The following is a 20972-nucleotide window of genomic DNA, read 5'->3' as shown; positions in this document are numbered from 1 at the left end:
TGCAATTCCCAAAAACATTTATGAGAGTGATCAATGATGTAATATATATATATATATTCATTTGTTATATATATATATATATATTCATTTGTTATATTTTATTTGGATTATGTACTAGTTTATAGTGTTACCTGGGAGGATTGCATTTCAAATCTCATTTAGGTGTTAGAGACTCTCAAGAAACACCAAATTGTTGTATAACCTCAAGAAATGTGATTTTTATCATCAGTATTTAGTGTATTTTTGGCTTTGTGGGGCTTGACCCAGCTTCAACGTTAATTAGCCAAACAAATCCCTACACTACTGGCCCTTTCGGCATCAGCCTATGGAGCATGGACCAAAGTCTCACCTGAAACAGTATGGGGGGATGCTGGAACCAAGTTTCTGCACCCTAAGATGGTTGTGATGTTGGTTTATACCCTTTGTTCCTACTTCCGTGCAAGTCATGAAGCTTTAGGGCTCTGTCAATTTAGCCTTTTATTTCGCCCTTCAGTACCTCCGCGAAGGTGTACAATTGACCTTCGCGTAGCCTTAACCCGTGATCCCGGTACTTTCACACTGCTATGACATCATATTGCCTAGGTTCCCAAGTTATCTTACTAAACAATCATAGTTAGCACCGCGTAAACTGATACTCTTACTTACGTTCAATCAACCAATATAATCACATATATTCGCGCATCACATAAACATTGTAAATTAAACCCAAAACGAAATATAACCAGATGCATTAACAGGAAATAAATACACAGAATTTGTAGAATACTTCTCTTTGTTGATATCTTCAGTTTAATACAGACTCTAACTGCCCTGTGCACACAGCTGTAGGGGTTCGCGCACTTTGTTGTTAACTTCTACCCTAGGCCTCTACGCACTCAGCTGCAGAGCCTCTACCTATGATAGGGTCTGAAACACTTAATCTTCTCTACTAGGACTCTTCACTTCATTCTTATCCATCTTCTCAAGACTACCTAGAGCTTACTTAGATCCTTTTTATAAAATCCCATGGTCTGCAGACCATTGGTGGATCTTTACAGCCGACTTTACTCTTTACAAAATAAGGGCAGACAACCCTTCATGACTCTTGACACCTTCACGCTTCGCGACCACAAAATGTAGAGACTTTACAACTTTATTGCAAAATTGACCCAAAACATGGGCTTTTAGCCCCAAACTTGTCCTTGGGAGAACCTGTTCCCAATAGGCCCCCAACACAAACATGGTGACTCGCCCTCGAGTCACTCTGTGGGCGCGGAGATCTTGGCGCAAAGACCTCCCAGCTCGACCTGTATGACCGCAACCTCTGCAGTGCACTGTGCAACCACCTGCTTCGCTTCTTTAATGAACTGCTCAGTCACTGGTCCTGAATTGTCACCCTAAACCTTCTACTGAGTTGCTTGCAGATTCGCAAGCTTTCATTCAATAAAGGTTGTGACTGCATAATCCTCATCCAACAAGGGCTTCAATCACACCTTCAACACTACCTCCTTGTGTTGCACGACATTTACCTATTGTTTCAATTGTTTGGCCTCCTGCAGCTTCGCCAGTCTCTGCATGAGAGTGACGATTTGCTCTATACTTTTTACTTCGTCATAGTGCTACTATAATTCTCGTGCTTCTATCTCCATCCATTGTACATTAGGGTCCTCCTGTAGGCTCATCAGGACCTCGAACAACTGTTCAAAAGGTTGTGTGTTGTCTGCTACTGCATTGTCTACCGTCGCTATCTCCTCTGTGACAACAGTTGCACGTTGCTCCTTTACTTCTGGCAGTGTTGAAGGTCGGGCCTTCAAATATATATCTACAGTCTGTAGGTTCAACTCCAGCTGAATCCTAGCCATCTTTGTGCGAGTGTCGCACACCCCTGTAGCAAGCTTGTGAACGCACACCTCGACCGATTCTTCCTCAGGAATGGCCAACTTCGGGACCATTCGGCATGCCTCCTCCATGACCTGAACTATACGCTTGTTTCGGTCGGTTACCTCAGTGAAAGTGGCGATGGCAGAGTCTCGTTGTAGGGCCATCTATTCATTATTAATCCTCTGCTCCCTGATCACTTGTAAAGCGTAGTGTTCACGGGCCCTCAGCTTCGCGATCACTCCATCCTGCAATAGGTGGAGCGCCTCACCAGGAAGCGCTACTAAGTTCAACCCCAATCCCTTGAGGGTGCTAACAGTGGGCTTGTCGAATTCATTCTCCGTGGTCAATGCTCCATTTGGCAGCATTATCACGCTAGAGACCTTCTTAAGCAGCATCTCGGCAGCTTTTGAAGTGATGATAGCGAGGCTAGTGGACACTGTGTCAGCCTGTGATGCACAGGTCTACAGCTCCTGCATACTTGTCTGGATGGCCCCCAGTAGTAGTTGCTACTACTGCTCGAACTATTGTAGTGCCTCTGCAGTGACATCCCGCACCGTGTCTCCAATGTCATGCAAATCACCCTTTGTGAGGGTGATTGGGTCCAACGACATCTTAGTGGCCTTGGATTTCTTCCTTTACCCTCCTTTCTCTTGTTCCCTTGGACGCTTGATGCGGGCCAACGTCGCCTAAGGGTCTGCACCGTCTTTCTTTGTTTTCTCGTCCATTTATTCCTCTGTTACAGGTGAAGGCGACCTCGCGCCTTTGTCAAAGCCATGCTCTGTTTAACCTGTCTGTTTTTTCATCTGCTGGGTAGTATCGCACTCTGCATAGGCCTTGTCAGCAGCCTCCTTCTTCCTCTTCTCAGCCTGCTGTGCCATCTTGAGCTTGGCCTACTCCTTTTTGTGTTGCACGACAAATTTGCTCGACCCCACTGCCAAATTTGAGGTAGTGCGCCACTCTGCCAGCCAACAATCAAGTATTGCATCAATTGTGTCATCCGTTGCCAAGTAAGGCAAGTGATACCATGTCTGCATAGGGTCCTTTCATTCCTTGATCGACACATGGTGAAAGTCTGCCTTGAACTCTGTGTACCCCTACAGGTTGGAAAACACAGTAGGCGAAAACCACGGTTTGCGATTGATAGCCATGCAGATGTTCATTTCCATCAAGATCCAGAAGATATTTCTATCCTTGATGCGCTGACAATCCTTGGTCGCCCACAGCGAAGCATAATTCGTTACTTCTGGCAGGTCCGACACGATCGAGGGGAATTGACTGTCTTCTGGCAACTCCCATTCTACCAACACAATAGATAGAAAGAGCCATGCAGAGTGGAAGGTCTTGATGAGCTTCTATGCCTCACGGAAGGTCGCAAGGAACTGACCACAGAGATAGTGCGCCCAATTGAACTGGACTCCTTTAGTGCATTGGGCTACGAGAGTAATGACTAGTGCCAACACTTCATCTGCGTGACACTTCCTCATCACCTTTCCTACCAAAATATGCATGGCCACCTTGACTGCAGGGTCGCTGATACTTGAAATGGCATAGCCTTGTGACTTCTTTATGAGCTTTAGTTTCTCCTTCATGGCCTCCCGAGGGCCTGCTTGCCACCTTTTCTGCCAAACATCATGGCCAGATTTTCACCTGTGTAGGGTAGCCGCGTGATCCTATGGATCAATCTATCGATGATGGGTATTGGCTCCTCCAGCCACAGACATCCATTGTGCACCAAGCATAGCAGCTGATTGATGACCAATACTATAATCGGAGTGAGATTGTAGTGTGGCACCCATAGCAGGTTGAGTAGACCTGCCTTGTCTACTCCTCTAAGCCACTTCTGCGGTTCCAATGCAGTCATTCTGGTGGTTATATCAATAATGTGGCGCATTAGCTACTCGATCACTAAGAGTGGGAACTTCTCATGGTCAGTTAAGTCCCAATCTTCCAGTTTTAACAGAGGAATCCACCCCAAGCATGGTCCTTCAAAGACAATCTCGTCTGGCAACAGAGGGGTTTGCAACTTTCTCTCATCAATGTCCTTTGGTACCTTGGTCTTGCCCTTACGTGGAGGGACATACTCGGGCAACTTAGTTATAGGGTCAGCACCCTAGACTTCAACTTCCACCACTTCTACCCCCAAGTCCTCATCATCCATCGAGATGTCCTCAATTTCTTCCTCCTCAGGCTCCAGGTAAATGGCTTTGCCATTTTCCTGTGCAGTGGGCTTATCCTTCGGTGGATTTCTTCTTGGCGACACACACACCGGTATTGCAACCTACTTTCCATTTTTTTCCTTCGTACTCTCCTTGGTTGGGGTCATCTTCGGTCTAGGTGTCCATGGTGATTGGTAACTTCAGCTAATACCTCTGCAACCTCCAGAGAAGCTTCTTCTACCTCCCTAAAAACTTCCGGCATAGCCCCCTCGGCTATCACTACTTTAGTGTCCATAGCTTCTGCGGGTTTCGACATGACTTCGTGCAACAACTCCTGTGTCTCGTTTGGCAATGTCTCAAATACTGAACTGGCTAGCAAAGCTTCAAAGTTCTCGCGGTTCATGTGCTCCTGAGAGCTCAACAATTCAATTCTCAAAATGGCAAGTGTTTTTTGCTGGGAAGCCATCTGTAATTTATAGGGAATTTTGAATTCAAATCTGACCGTTCCCCCCCCATTTAGTTCATTAATGCCGGATTTGTGGAATATTTCCAAGGATCTTACCCATAAAGTTTGTCTTAAATGCTAGCCACCCACTCCATTTGGCCGCATTTCTACTGTCAAATCATGAACATTGACTTTAACAGTCACTTTCCAACTAACCTGCATTATTTCTCCCTGGGTAGCACAAATCCCTTCGCGCTATAGCGAACCCTGTGTCATTTCCTCATCCCGCAAAATCCTCCAATCGCGCAGTTCCCCAACCCGAGCAGTGTAGTTTATAGTCCTACGCCTCCTTTCAGCTGCCTAGAGTGCTAAGACTATGCTACCCTCATATATTCACCTAGCCGGATCACTGATGTATGGCTTCAATCAGATGCCATTCACCTTTCCTGGGTAGGGATCCCCATTCAATTTAACCAACTGAGTTGCTTCTCCGTCGGTAATCTTCTTAATGACATAGGGCCCTAGCTAGTGTATTCTGAACTTCCCTGTAAATTTATCAAACTTACTATCATATAACAAAACCAGAACATTTACCTTAAAGGTGCGTAGCTTAATGTACTGATCATAACATGCTTTTTTGCGCTGCTTTTGGACATGTTGGTGAAATCCAGCTAGAAATCTCTCTTCCTTAAGCTCAACTAGCTGTGCGATCCTCTCTTCCAAGGCTCCGCGATCCATCATACCCGTTAGTGCCACTATGTGTAGACTAGGCACAATTTATTCCATGGGCATCACTGCTTCAACACCATATACAATCCTAAAGGGTGTCTGTCCAATCAACTTTTCCATGTCATCTGATAGGCCCATAGTATTGCGGGTATGCACAAGTCCCAATCACTTTGTTGAGCATTGCAAACCTTGGTCAGCACATTCTCTAGCACCTTATTGAATGCTTCCACCGTCCCATTAGCCTGTGGGTGATAAGGCATGCTTTTCTGGTGATATATCTGAAATTCCTCCATCAGCGTGCTGATTGTTTCATTCAAAAAGTGTGTACCGCGATCACTCATCAAAATCTTTGGACACCCAAATCACGTCAGTACATACTCAAAGAGAAACTTCGCAGCGGTTGTGCCTGTGCAATCCTTCACAGGCTGTGCCTCCACCCATCGAGTCAAATACTCAGTCACGGTGATAATGTACCGCGCTCTCGTCTTCTTTCCTTGGGGCTGAATGGGTCCCACAAAATCTATCACCCATTTCTCAAAAGGTTGCAATGTCATCTGTGGGTTCAAAGGCAGCTCATCTCTCCATGATGGCTTTCTAGTCCTTTAACAGACATCACATGCCTTGCAGTAAGCTTTTGAATCCTGATGGAGGGTTGGCCACCACAACCCTATGCGTAGAATCTTTTGCGCGATCACTCTCCCTGCATAATGCCCTCTCGCGGCGTCCCCATGAGCATCTGTAAGGATACTACTCCTTTCAAACTCTGGTACATATTTTCGTAATACTTCATTAGATCCCATTTTGTACAGATGTCTCGCAATGACAAAAAATTCTACCACACGTACCACTAACTCCTTCTTCTGTTAGATGGTGTAGCCTTCCGGGGTAGTTCCTGTCGTTAGGAAATGTATGATGTCTTCAAAGTGACCATCCGCGACACACACTGCAAATAACTATGCGTCAGGCAATCCCTCCTCCAAATTGGTGGGCTCCTCCTCTATTTCGATGCGCGACAGATGGTCTGGTCCCGCATTCAGTCATCCAAGATTCACAATAACCTCAAAATCATACTCCTGGAATAATAACAACCACCTATAGATTCTCCCCCCCAACACAAACTTATTGACCAAGTATTTCAACGTAGAGTGATCCGTATACATCTTAAAATGTCAACCCAGCAAATAGTGTCTAAACTTCTGGAGTGCGTATACCATGGCTAATCCTTTGCGCTCAGTGGTGGAACAGTTCTTCTCAGCCTTGGATAACCTCTTGCTTTTGAATGGTATAGGATGGTCCAATTCTCTTCCGCTAGCCTATGTCAATACTGCTCCTACTGCTATACATGACGCGTCTACATGTACATGAAACTCCTTCTTCCAATTCGAGAAGACTAAAATCGGCGTGGTGACCATTTTCTATTTCAATACATCCAAGCTTTTCTTACAGTCCTCGTTCCAACAGAACATGACATCCTTTTTCAACAACTTCTCCATAGGCATGGTAATCTGGTCATAGCCCTTGATAAACTTCTAGTAATACCCTGTATGTCCTAAGGTTGCGCGTAGCTGTTTTACACTCCTCAGCACCTCCAAGTTAAGTATCATTGTGATCTTCACAAGATCTACCATTAGTCCCTCTCTACAAAGCACATGACCTAGCAGGTGTCAGACGGAAAGAGTCGATTGTGCGGACACAACCAACCTCCCTAGGAGCCTAAGACTCTCTAGTGACAAACAAGACAAACAAGAGCAATCCTTCTCTAAACATGCATTTACTATCTGGGAAATCAAGTGTTTAGATCCTACCTGTAATCCAACGCTGTTGTAGCAGTCCAGCTCCGCTGATCCGGATGAGCTCCTCCTTCACTTTGAAACCTGCATACACTAACAATCAAACGATTAAATAACACTTGATAATCTCATAGAATAAAACATATTTAACACATAGACCAAGGAGTACATGAAACAACTCATAAATAACAAGTTATTGAGAAGAATGGACTCATTTGCATTAATAGGTAACAAAAGGAACAAATACAACCTGAGCCTTGGTGTTGTGCAAGTCCCTCCCAGGGTCCATCAAGAGTTCTCCTTTACTTTGACAAAGCTCACCCACTTCCAAATAGAACAAGCAAAGATGGCAATCTCTCCTCACAAGCTTCTAAATGGGAGTCCTAATTCCTGCAGCATTTACCCTTAGAAATGTATAGCTTTCAACCTCCTCTCCTTCTGGCCCAATGCCTGTATTTATAGTGCTCAAGAGGAAGTTAATCAGGTCCACCATCAATGGGATAATCCCCTCTTTGGATGGGATAGCTCCCTTATTGATGGGATAAGTTCCTCTTTGGTAGGAGTGCATGAACCATCTGGAGGCGCTCAATACACGTCGAACAACCTTCTAAATGCTCTAGAAATGACCACAAGTAACTTTTTAAAGATGAAACTTGCGCATTTTAACCTTTACAGGGGGACGCACCTGCCCCTTTACATACAGAGCGTCCAAAGACGCAGCTTTTGTGAACATTGGGTGCGTACCCGCAGGTAAGGTTGAGAGAACCTGCGTCCCCAGAGATAAATACATTTAGAAAGACTTTCTCTCTTTTTTGGAGTTTGACATGGAGAGCAGAGGCATAAGACTTGCCTAAGAGGGTAGCATGACTGTTGATAGAGCCATACTAACTGTAAATAGTCATGGTGACATTTTTTAGTGTAACAGATTGCCCCCTAAAGTGCGAAGCCTGTAATAGATTAGGGTTTTGTATTATCTAGGAAGGGTGAAGCGCTTTATCATTTCAAGGATTATCTCATGGAGAGCTTGGTCAGAACCTGCAATTTTCAACACAAAATACATGTATAAGATTATATCATCACTGAGGTAGGCATTCCCATACTCAGATTTAAAACTTTAACTAACAGACTAACTACTCTGATAAAGGAATGATCTTGCAGTACATCATAGTCATAGACTTTTGTAGACACAGTATGGGCGCAACCATCCGTTTATGATTAGTCTACTTAGATAATGAATACAAAACTCCTCGCAGCCTGGATGGTGGAAACTAGATCCAGGGTCTTCATTTCTACCTCCCGAATTGGTACGATTCTAGCCATGCGAATAAATGAGTTGATGTCGAACATGGTAGAAACCACTTGATTACCAGTCGATGATGTAAACTGTTAACAAGCGTGAGAGAGACCACCAGTAATGTCAATGGTTCTCAAAGTACCCAGTACAATCCATGAGATGTGAATGAATGAGTTGATGTCGAACATTTCACGGAATCCTTCGATCGAAAGTCAATGATGTAAACTGACGTCAAAGGCAAGAAACCTGCCATTGATGCATGCAGACTTCAAGGTACTGACGATTTCTAAGTCATCTCTCTAGATAATGTGCTGATGTCGATAGAAAGCGACTCGTTGCAGGCAAGCCCGCAACACGAAATCATTGTTCAAGTTGAAGAAATGTTGCTGTAAGGACTGACTCAGGGATGGTCAAATGGATGACAAGTATTTTGCAGATGAAAGTTTTGCTTGCAGACCTCTTGAACACATAACAACACGACAGATGGCTTGGTGATGAATGACTCAAAGTTAATCCCCAGAACCCGGCTAAAGACTTTCAAAGTGGTTTGATCAATTGTGAGGTAAAGGATTTCCCAACCCAGGTGAATGAAAAGTGTCGTGTTCAAGAGTGGTAATAAAGTTTCTTCTGAGACAAAAGGTAACAAATAGGCTCATTCTTCTCTCTTTTCCCCCACCATTTCTGGCAAGTACCTCTTTATTTTTAACAAGCTTGAGGAGGATAACATATGCTTGATTATAAGCTCATCCTTCGGATGAGTCCAACCTAGTTTTGATTCGAACCCTAGGAAGGAGTGGTTCGTTCCTGTTTGTAATTGAACAGGTCCTTTACTGTGAAATGTTTAACGAGCCCAGTATAGGAGAAACTCGGCATTTTTCAATTTTAGAGAGTCTGAAAAACTTAAGAAGACTCCAAGTTGAACTTTTTCGTAGATTTGTGTCCCTCAAGCCCGAAAAAGTATAAAATAATACCTGGGGGAACCGCTTGATCTTGCGACCAAGGAGTACTTTCATAATTAGTGCCACTGACCTGAAAAGTAAAAAGCGATCAAGGACACGTCGTTTTATTTCTGTATCGAGTTTGAAACGACAAAAACCCGGCAATCTTTTCCTGATTTTACGGTCAGAAAAGAGCTATAAGGGGACCGTCTTTTAATTCCATTTTAACGAGTGTAAAAGAAATGCTCGGCAATCTTTTCATTTTTTAGGAGTCAGAAAAGGGCTTAAAAGATGACTCTGATATTTTGGTTCGTGAAAAATGACAATTTTCCCTCTAAATCCCTTTGTCCTGCACAAAAACGACACATTACTCATACCTGTTTAAGATAGGCAAAAATACATCGAAAAACATCCTTCCATGGTGAAAAATCAACAAATTCATCCAAAAAACCTATAAAAAGACTTTTTACCATGTCATTTTTACCATTTTACTGTTGAGGTTGAAAAAAGGGCTTTTGGCAAGAAACTTCCCATGGTCGCTGCGGAAAATCCGACCGTCAGAATCGAACGCCGTCTCTTCCAGGTATTTTACAACATCCTACTCTTCAATTTCATCCGTTTAAAATTGTGTTTTAGGTTTTAGTTTTGATTTTTGGGGGGTTTTGGGTTTCAAAGTGCGCTCTGCGGGGGACGCAGGTGCCCTTCGGGTGACCTGCGTCCCCCGACTTTTTCCTGTACAGGAAAAAGGTCGGGGGACGCAGCCCACCTTCAAGCCAGCTGCGTCCCGATGCTCTGTGTTCTGAACGCGGGGTGCGTCCCCCATGAAAGGCGGAATTTGAAACCCCAAACTCCACAAATAACCATTAAAAATTTCCCAAATTAATTCTAATCTCTGTTTCTTGGTGTGTAGGGCATTCACCATGTTGGATTGGAGAGAAAGAGAGCACGAAGACGTTGATTTAGCCGCAATTGAACATCAACCTTCCATTGATGCCTAAAAGCATGCGGGCTATATAAATACTGGGCCATACCTGGCATGAGGGCTCAGGTGAGATTCTTGGAATGGCTGGTTGAGAGATGGAACGTTCAAGAGCAATGCTTTTACATAGGAGGGCACCAGCTCGAGATAGAGCCCTCTGATGTATACTTTCTCACTGGCTTGCCAAATAGAGGCGAGCAACTCAATCTAGCCGGGACTAGGCCGGGTGGCCAATCCCTTGCTAGTCTCCGGGCAGATTGGTGCACACCCAATGCACACCATGCGAAAGGCGTGGAAATCAAACACATCTCTCTGCGTGAACTCAAAGTTATAGCTTTCACGATTACCAGAATTTGCGGCGCATCCGCCTTACATATTGCCTCCGGGTCCCAAATGCGGATGGCGATTGACTGTTACCAAGGCACCATTTTCAACTGGTGTGATGCTGTGTCGGCTAATATGAAGAGCCAACTGACTAGGGCAAAGAACGGACGACTGAAGACCTTTGGATATGGGCCTCTAGTTGTGAGCTTTGCCTTAGAGAGAGTTCTGATGCTGATCCCTCAGCAACTCACTGTTGATATCTTGGGTCCTCAGGAGCCAAAGCTGATACGATGGGTTACGGTGATGGCCCGGCATCCTGACGAGGGCACGGTGATTGTTCGATTCTCTGATAGTTATTTTCACTGGTTAGAGGACCAGGTTTTTTCGATCCAGGACTTTCCGTATGCCGGAGTAGATTTTCGAGGTGATCCGGACATGGTTCTTCCACAGGGAGAACAATGGGACGACAGAGGTACTTTATTTTTCACAAGTTTTCAAATTATGTATTTTTTGTTTTTTATATATATCGTCTCAAAACTGACAGTAAAAATTTTCAAAATGCAGATGTTGGTCCACAGCGCCCAGCCAACCTCCGGCCTTTTGAGAGGAGACATCCAGTTGCACCGGTACCGGCCCCACAGGACGCGGCTGCAGAGTCACTAGCTGAGTTGGAGCAGGATCTAGAGCGTCTGACGGCGGATATACCTGAGACTACCATAGATGATATTCCTATCAGACTTCAGCGCTATGTAGTCGCAGTCCCTGGACCGTTTAGGAGATTTTTGTGTAAGGTAGCCCGTGCAGTGGTGTCGTATAGGGAGCACCACCAGTGATTGGCTAGTCACTTTGTAGACACATGTGACATTTTTGACTTTTTGTACTTTATCATTTTTGCCGATCATAAGGTGTTTTTCAACCTATGATCGAAGACGATGTATATTTTTTGACACACTCCTATCTATATATATATCACTATTACCGGCTTATCTTGTTTAACATATGTGATGAAATGTTTTTAAATTTACTTGCATGATTATCGTAAATGTCTGTCCAACATTCGAGAAGCAATTGCATCTGCTAATGTATTTAAAGACCTTGGAATATGCTGATATTCAATGTAATCAAATTCACGTTCCAAGAGACGCACTCTCAAAAACAACCTTAATAACACAGGATTTCTAATGGCATAAACTCTATTAAGCTGTAATACAACAAGTTCAGAATCTAACCTCACTATCAAACGTCGAATTCCAAATGAAATAGATTCGGATAATAATTCAACCACTGCACTGTATTCTGCAATGTTGTTCGTTGTTTGACCGAGGCTTACCCCATGCATAGAAACTAACTCGTCAGAGGGTGAATAGATAACCCAAGCTGCGGAAGAGATATTCCGTGTACTACGACAAGCACCATCAGCAAATCCAATGTATGTTTGGAGAGGCGTCGACATCTGCAATATCAAGAGTAAAACCAAGATAAGCCAGAATAACGACGAAAAACACACTCTCTAAGCTAAGCACACTGACTAACTAACAAACATACTAGCTAGAAAGAAAACCTAACCTAACTAAAAATTCTCCATACCCACCATTTAAGCATAATACCTCTTTAGGTAAAGTCCATTTCTGGGTTTACCCAAAGAGTCCCCATCAAAATCTACCAGCTCATAAGCCCCTTTTGCTAGCTTTCGCTTTACAATGTAGGGTCCATGCCACATAGGAACGAATTTTCCAGCACCTAGCTTATCGTTAGCTTGATCATATAATAGCACTAGGTCTCCCTCCGAAAAACTTCGAGGGGTCACATTTCTATCATACTGAGCTTTCATTCGCTTCGCGTGAGTCTCGATTGCCAATGCAGCGTCACGTCGAGTCTCATCTAATTTAGCTAAGTACAATAAACGTTTCTCCTCTTCGGAAGTAGCTGGAAGTAATTCGACAGCCATTTGAAGTGATGGGATTTCGCATTCAATGGGTAACACAGCTTCCAAGCCATAAACTAGCTGGAAAGGAGTGAACCCTGTTGAAGTTTTCACTGAGGTTCGGTATGCCCATAGCGCTGAAAATAACATGTTGTGCCAATTCGACCGATGAATACCAATGGTTCGTCGGATCATGATACCTAGAACTTTGTTGATAGACTCAACCAAACCGTTGGCTTGCGGATAATAAGGAGTAGAGCTATCGTGGCGCAAACCAAGCTGGCTTGTAAGCTCAGTCATCATGATGTTTCGAAAATGGCTCCCATGGTCAGTAATGATTGCTTGTGGGACACCAAACCTAGTTATAATATGATTGAATACGAAAACTGCAGCTGTTTTGCCGCTTGCGTCGAATGTAGGCATCGCCTCGGCCCATTTAGTAAAATAATCAACCGCGAGGATGATATACGCATGCCCCCCGGCCGAGTGAGGGTTACAAGTAATAAAATCGATACCCCATTTGGCGAATGGACCAACGGCAATTATAGGGTGGAGAGGAGCAGGTGGTGCGCGCATCTTGCGATCAAACACTTGACAGTTGTGGCACTTCCGGACTGCAATGATACAATCTTTAAACATAGACGGCCAGAAATAGCCAGCGCGCAACACCTTCTGAGCTGTGGCATACCCAGACATATGACCGCCACATGCTCCAGAGTGACAATCATTCAAAACCCTCTCAGCCTCTTCGTGAGTTAAACAACGTCGAAAAACTAAGTCTGCCCCCCGGCGATAAAGTGTATCTCCAATAATTTTGTATTGCTGGGATTGAAACCGAATTTTTCGACGTTCCGCCTTGGAAGCTTCAGGCCGAAAGGTTTGGGTTTGGAGATAGATGATTATATCCCCGTACCACGGATCTAAAGTACTGATAAGAAACAAAGATTCGTCCGCAATGGACTCCTCTGCCACAGTCTCTGTGTCAGCACGAGGGAAATCACACATCAATTCCGCAAAAACTAAGGATTTCTTAGACTTGGACTTCTCGAACTCCAAGTCGAACTCTTGCAGGATAACGATCCATTTAGAGTACTTGCCCCCTAGCAATTGTTTTGTCAAAATGTAAATCATAGGGTTGCAATCCGAAATAACTGTAGTTTTACGGAGAAGAATGTAGTGACGAAAACGCTGGACAGCTTGAACGGCTGCCAGGGCCAATTTCTCCACATGCGAATATTTTAGCTCAGTGGGATTTAAGGTCCTACTGAGATAATATATCACATGTTCCGCTCCGAATTCATCTTCTTGAACTAACACCATTCCAATGGTGGAATGCGAAGCTGCGAGGTATAAGAAGTAGTCCTGGTTGTAGTTGGGAGGATGCAACAACGGTGCATGGGTCAACGCGTGTTTAAGTGCATCAAAAGATTGTTGGGCAATCTCGTCCCAAAAGAATTGAGCGTTCTGTTTCAACAACCGTGTAAAACCTTTAGTGACCTCGGCGTAGTTTGGGATGAATCGGCGTAAAAAGTTCGCTTTCCCTTGCAAACTTTGGAGTTGGCGCAAACTCGAAGGAGGAGGCAATTTGATGATAGCTTCGACCTTCGAGGGATCGACGCGAATGCCGGCTTTTGAAACAACAAATCCCAGCAATCGACCTGTTTCTATACAGAAAACACACTTGTGGGGATTCAACCGAATTCGATAATGCCTACACCTCATAAAGATTGCTCGTAAGTGGACAAGGTGATCAGCTCGATGTAAAGAATGAGCAGGCAAATCATCGAGGTACGGTTGCACAATGTGCTTGATGTCATGAAATGCGTAAGACATCGCCCGTTGAAAAGTGGCCCCGGCATTCTTAAGCCCAAAAGGTAATTTGCAATAAGCAAATGTCCCCCATGGACAAATGAATGCCGTTTTTGGTTGGTCGGCAGGTAGAATATTGATTTGATTATAGCCCGAAAAACCATCCATAAAGGAAAACATTTCACTTCCGGCACAATCATCAATAATTTGATCGATATAAGGCGTAGGATAGTTGTCTTTTGGACAAGCTCGATTTATATCCCTATAGTCGATACAGATTCTTATTGTTCCTTGTTTCTTGTTGACCGGAACAATATTCGATACCCAATCCGTTAACGGGATCGGATAAATGAAACCTGCTTTCAACAGCTTTTCGACTTCTGCTTTAATCGCAGCCGCTTTTCGAGGGTGAATCTGACGCAACCGTTGCCGAACGGGTTTAGCATCCGGGTAGGTCTTTATTTCATGAACAACAATGGCAGGATCGATTCCCGGCATTTCCTCGTAAGACCAGGCAAACACATCGCGGAATTCTTGGAATAGGGCCTTGTAAGTTTGGATTTCATCTTCTGTACATGCGGCACCTATATGAATGTTCTCCTCAATTCTGGGCTTCACTGAAATATCAATGGGAATAGTGCGAGAAATATTCCCTAAATTCAACTCTGAATCAGAATGTTTCGTTGGATCCTGAGCGTCTTTGACATATTCAGCGGTAAAGATAGATGAAAAATCATTTTCAAATGCATCATCCTTAGGTAAAAACGAAGATCTGTGATGGAGATCTTCCCATGGTAGATCGTCTACACTTAGGATTTCGCGAAGTTGTTCGTCAGATGACACGACTTCGGGAAACGCTATCCATTCTAAGGTTGAGGTGAAAAGTGATTCTTCACTGACCACATTCATTTGGTCGATTTCGGTTGAACGCGAGTCGGTAAAAGACATGACAGCTTCATAAGCAATTTCATATGGACTCAAAGGCATAGCATCACCGAATGAGTCTATCTCAGATTCAGATGGGACAATCCAAGGATCATCATAAATAATGTTTTCTGATGTAATCATATGAATTGATGCAAATGAAGGATCTACGCTGAGTGGAGGGAGAGGAAAAGTTCCCAGTAAACCGGAATCTTTAACTAAACCTACGCCAACGTCCCTATAAGGGATTGTCGTCTTACCGACATGCTGGATACTCTCTGAAGAGGCTGGGTCGGATGAAAAGTATGTCAGCTGATCAATAGTCACGATCTTACCGTTATATGGAAACTTAATTACTCTGAAGACCGATGAAACGACCGCCGTCATAGCATATGACCAACTTCGACCCAAAAGAAGGTTGTAGTCTAGAGGGGCATCAACCACTTCCACATCCAGACTAACGGTTTTACCTTCTACCCCTATAGGCAATTCCTGTAGAATACCAAACGGACGGAACCCACGGCCATCAAAGGCCTTAAGGATGGTGGGGGATTGGTTCAACGAAGGAGAACCAAGAGATCTCCAACATTGAATCGACATAATACACGTAGAGGCTCCCTCATCAATCACAGTCCGATGAATAGGCCTGTTTTTGACTATCACTGGGATTTGGAAAGCCATTTGATGGGGGAGACGTGGTGTACTATTTTCTAGATCGAAGATTATTAGATTCGGGTCCTGAACATCAACAGCTCCGATAGCCGACAAAAGTAATTTTCGTTGTGCTGGGCATGATTGCAGCACTTCTAACGCCGACATTGCTGAGGGTGAAACAGCTAAGTCCTCAACAATGTTGTAATTCTGGGCTGCCCTCGCATGTGGATTGAAAGCAGACCTTCGAAGTACACCCTTGGCGGGCGGTTTGATTACTAAGTCTGGGTTAGGTTTTTCGATCTGTAGTGGATCGGAACCAGGAGCTGAGGTTGATGGATTAGAGTGAGAAGATTCTGCTTCCTTACCATCAACAGGATTCTTACTACCATAATCTTGCGATCGAGTCGCAATCCTCACATGAGACATCATCAAAATGGGTTCTTCACTGGCATTCGAGGAAGAACCTATCATCTTATTCTCCTGCTCCGGAAATGGATTTTTTAACACAGCAGGAGTGGGAGAACCTTTGACTATTTTCACAACCTCAGCCCGATGAGGGCAATCTCTCGTAAAATGATCCTCTTCACAAATAAGACAAGGATATCGAGGTTTGTGTTTTTTGTCATTGGTTTCCGACTTTTCCGTTTTCTCCTTCGGAGCCTTGTCTGCTTTAGCCTTCTTCTTTCCTTTCTTCTTTCCACCGTTTTTTGATTTGGCCGTAGATGACTCTACAGCGTGAATATCGGCGGTAAGTTCAGGAGAAGACTCTCCTGTCGGGGAATCAGGCAAAGTGATAATAGGAGTAGTTGAAGCCTTGGAAGACTTCTTCTTGCTCTTTGTATTCACGATACCAATCATACCATCAGCGGCATGAGATCCCGAAGGAGCAGCAGCGATTTGATTCGACTTTGGAAGATCCAGAATCTTCTCATGTAACGTACCCGACTGAGTGTAAACTAAGTCAAGGTATTGCGCCTGAGCAATGACTTGCTCCTCAGTAACTACTCCGGCCTTAGCCACGTCTTCAGTAATCTTCGGTAATAATGATTTAACAAACCATTCAGCTAAGATTTGGTCCGGGATAAAAACTTTCACTAGCCTTCTTCGACGTCTCCACTCATGAATGTGATCAGAAATATACGTGGACGTTGATTGTTTTAGTGAATTTAATAACTCCGTGTTGTTATCGTATCTAACCGGCAACTAAAAGTGAGTTAAGAACGAGGTAGCTAACTGGCTAAAATTGTAAAAAGAGGCCCGTGGTAACTCAATGTACCACTTAGCCGCGAGACCAATGAGTGTACGCTGGAAAAGGCGTAAGCGGATCGAATCATCCGAGATAGAATTTGAAGCACACCAGAGGTGGTAAGTCATCACGTGATTGGACGGATCCTCTCCAGACTTACCTTCGAACTTGGGTATATCACTGGGCAACTTATTTGGCATTGGCGGCCAGAACTGAAGATATTGAATTGGATCGTTCGTTAGGCGCGTCAAGTCTGGTAAATCCAAAGTTGCGATAAACGGTAACTGCCGGTTAGGATCTCTAAAACTCTGGGTCACAAGACCAGTCCCAGGAGGAGGATATCCAGGATAACTAGGAACAGGAGTCGCATTTGGGATATTATATCCTCCTGGAAAACCAGGATTAACCGGACCGTACTGGGGTTGTTGAGGTTGTTGATAAGTGTACCCAGGATACGGTTGATACTGGTAAACCGGTTGTTGGACAGCTTGCCCAGGTTGGTACTGTCCCTGGTACGGTCGTTGAACAAATTGAGGTTGAGTAGTGACAACCGTACTTATACCAGGCTGACCTGCAGGCATCTGGACCGTGGTTTGAATCGTAGATCTAGACAACGGTAAATATGTCTGAGGAGTGGTTACAGAGACAGTAGAAACCGGAGCTGTCGATACTCCAGAAGTAAGTATGGTAGATGTGGCGGTAGTTGCAGCAGCCGTTTGAGATGGAGTACTAGGTGCAATTGGCGGCTGAGTAACTACCGAAGTTACAGAAGTTTGAACATTTGACTGGACAGGTTGCGGTTACTGGGGTGGACCAGAAACTACGGGTTGTCCAGCTTGAGGTACCAACTGTATACTTGGCTGCAACACCTGTTGACCCTGTGATGGATCCCACACTAACATTCCAGGGTATTGACCCATAACAGGTTGAGGATACTGAGATCCATAACCGGATTGAGGATAGGATTGATAATTGTAAGGTGCAGTTCCCATACTTGGAACATATGACTGACCTTGAGGTGGTTGATAACCTTGACTCGAGTATTGACCTTGAGGTAAATACGGATACTGGGGTTGACCTTGACCTTGAGGTTGGTACCCTTGAGGTTGATACCCTTGGGGTTGATACCCTTGGGGTTGCCATCCTTGAGGTTGATATTGATACTGAGGTCGACCCTGGGGTACATATTGAGGCTGGGGTTGACCTTGAGGCATGTATTGTACCATAGGCGCATACTGACCTTGTGGTTGCCCCCCAGACACGATTTGTGTACCTTGAGGTTGCCCCCCAGGCGTTAACTGAGGCTGCCCCCCAGGCGGTAATTGGCCACCTTGAGGTTGGGAAACGGGAACTGAACCTGACATCATGTAAATGTCACCTACACCCAATGGTATATTACCACTGTTTCCAGCTAATAACCCATGATCAATGGGTTGAGGAGATGCCCCTGCAAAGGTACCAGAAAGTGATTGATACCCGGTGGGAACAGAAGGACCGCCGTGTAAGAAAGATTCAGGACTTTGAGTAAACACGGACGACTGACCAGACATATTCACAGGAGTATAAATACCTCCAAGTGGAAATGGAGTACGAGGTGTAGAAAAACCTACCCCTGAGTTGTCTAACAAATTGGTTAACGAAATGTACCAAGTAGTACTTCTAGGAGGACTGTAAAAGATAGATTCACGCTCTCTTAGATCAATAGTAAGTTGATCTTCAAGGTTAGAGACGCCTATTTCTTCCTCTGGAGCAAGTTCTTCGATAGCAATCAAACCAGTAGGAAGATTTTCGGTGATAATTCTTTCTATTCTTGGTGAATCTGGAACACTAGAAGTTGGAGTAACAGGTTCAGATATTTCAGGTTCTTCGCCTGTATCACTAGCAGACGAAAAACTACCAACAAGCTCAGAAACTGTAACAGCTTCGGGATTATAACCTGTCTCTAGACTTTGGTAATCTGGATGGACTACCAAGGAAGATTCTCCTTCTTCAGGTGAACCTACTCTACTGCCACTAGGAGGAGTTACAAGGACCTTCAACTCTTCGTACTGACCCGGAACATCTTCAGGAGATCCACCCCGCGATCTACGGAGTTTCCTCAACAAATCTGTTCCGGTAACAATCTCAGGTGACTTGCCCTGAAGTCTACGGGACTGTCTCGGTAATTCCGCCACAGCTAAAAACTTTTAACTACTACACACGAAAACAAAGTAAAATTTCAAATCACACCACCTAAAGTCTCTAAAGAACCAAACAAATTTGAATCACACGCCTAAAGAATCTAGGGCATCAAACCAAGCACAAACAGTAGCCTTCCAGACCGAAAGCGCTAGTTGGTGATGAAGCCCAACATCGCTGGATTCAGTACAGAAGTGGCGGGTTGAACAGTTACCCCGGCAACCTGCTTAATGAATAGACTGGACCAAGTTCCTCCACTTTAACCGTCTCGAGTGAAGTGAACCCCCCAGAAAATCCAAGTGAGTCTAGCCGACGTCTGCTCCAGGTATAGTGGGATCTTCCCTCCACCGTCACCTCGGTAGAATCCTAAAGATAATGGTCACTAAGGTTACCAACCGCAACAAATGCACCTGGGGGAACAGTCTAAACTCCGACAGCACGCAAGGGCAGAGTATCAAGCTCAATCCCCTTGCCGGCTCCTTGACAATAATCCAAGGTTTACCGACAAGTGACCCCTGGCTCCTCGACAATGGTTAATCCAAGGTTTACCGTTTGTAATATGTGCGTGTCTGGCGTCGTTCCCAACGAGGGGGGATTGATCCCCTCACTGGTTCGGACACGAGCTCGTGCTTCTCCTTTAAGAGGAGCTTTCCCAGAGTACAAATGAGACAATTGGATTTATTCTATCACAAGATAAGCTACTTGTTTGGTTTTGTTGTCTTGGAGAGTTGATTACTCACCTACTCCAAGACACTAGCCTGATCTAAATTGGTGTTTCAGAGCCCTAGTAAATAAAAGTTACTACGTCGATTTTACTTTAAGCGTTAATTTTATGGTTTTTCTTAAAGACAAAAGGTAGCGGAAGTGAAACCAATGGTGTGTAGACTCGACTCAAACCACTACAAAAATGCACCTAAGATGATTTACGCTACTTTCCTTTTTCAATGAAATTCTTAACTAAGAGAGTTGAGAGATGCAAATTTTATAGAAAACAACTTTCTTAGTAAAGACAATCAAAGAAACAATTCTCTTTATCTTTTCAAGCATACAAACATGACCACTCCTTACGTGCACGAAAAACTCTTTTTCTTTCAAAACTTTTCAAAGCTACTTGAAACAAAACTTTTCAAAGGAGATGTTTTTGTATTTTCTCTTTTTAATAAAGCATATAAACCTATTTTAACAAAAATCAATCTCAAAAGCTATAAAATCTATGAAAACTTGACTCACAAGCAAATCAAAGAAGAAATTTATTCTAAGTAAACCTAACAAGGCAAAAGCTCACAAAGATGATTCTAGGTTGTTTTACTTGACCAAAATCAAATCAAGGACCAGCTAATGCAGAATCAAAAGACTAGTCAAAACAAAACTCAAATCTTTTTGTTCTTTTTGTAAAATGGAATTCAGGACTTAATCAACAAGCACTTCGAAATTTGCCCAAAGAGACAACTCAATGGTAAGTTGCTCTCACAGGTAGACTTTATGACAGGTCTGACTTCTAAGAATGCTGACAAAACCAGAGAGATCTAAGGCTTGACAACTTCTACCGCCAAAGTCACTACAAGACCTACTCAAAAATCAAACCCTAGGGCTTAAACTTCTATGAAATCCACTAAAACACTCAATGCTATCGAAACAAGTTCAGGTGAAGATCTTTGACAAGAGACTAATGAATCTGGGCAGTAAAAATTGAGAAAAAGCAAAATCTAAGAGAAAAAATGC

Source organism: Pinus tabuliformis, chromosome Q (assembly GCF_031772625.1).
Source record: "Pinus tabuliformis cultivar Carrire ecotype Pingquan chromosome Q, CPIR1, whole genome shotgun sequence".
Classification (NCBI taxonomy): Eukaryota; Viridiplantae; Streptophyta; class Pinopsida; order Pinales; family Pinaceae; genus Pinus; species Pinus tabuliformis.
Note: the sequence above shows the minus strand (reverse complement) of the source record.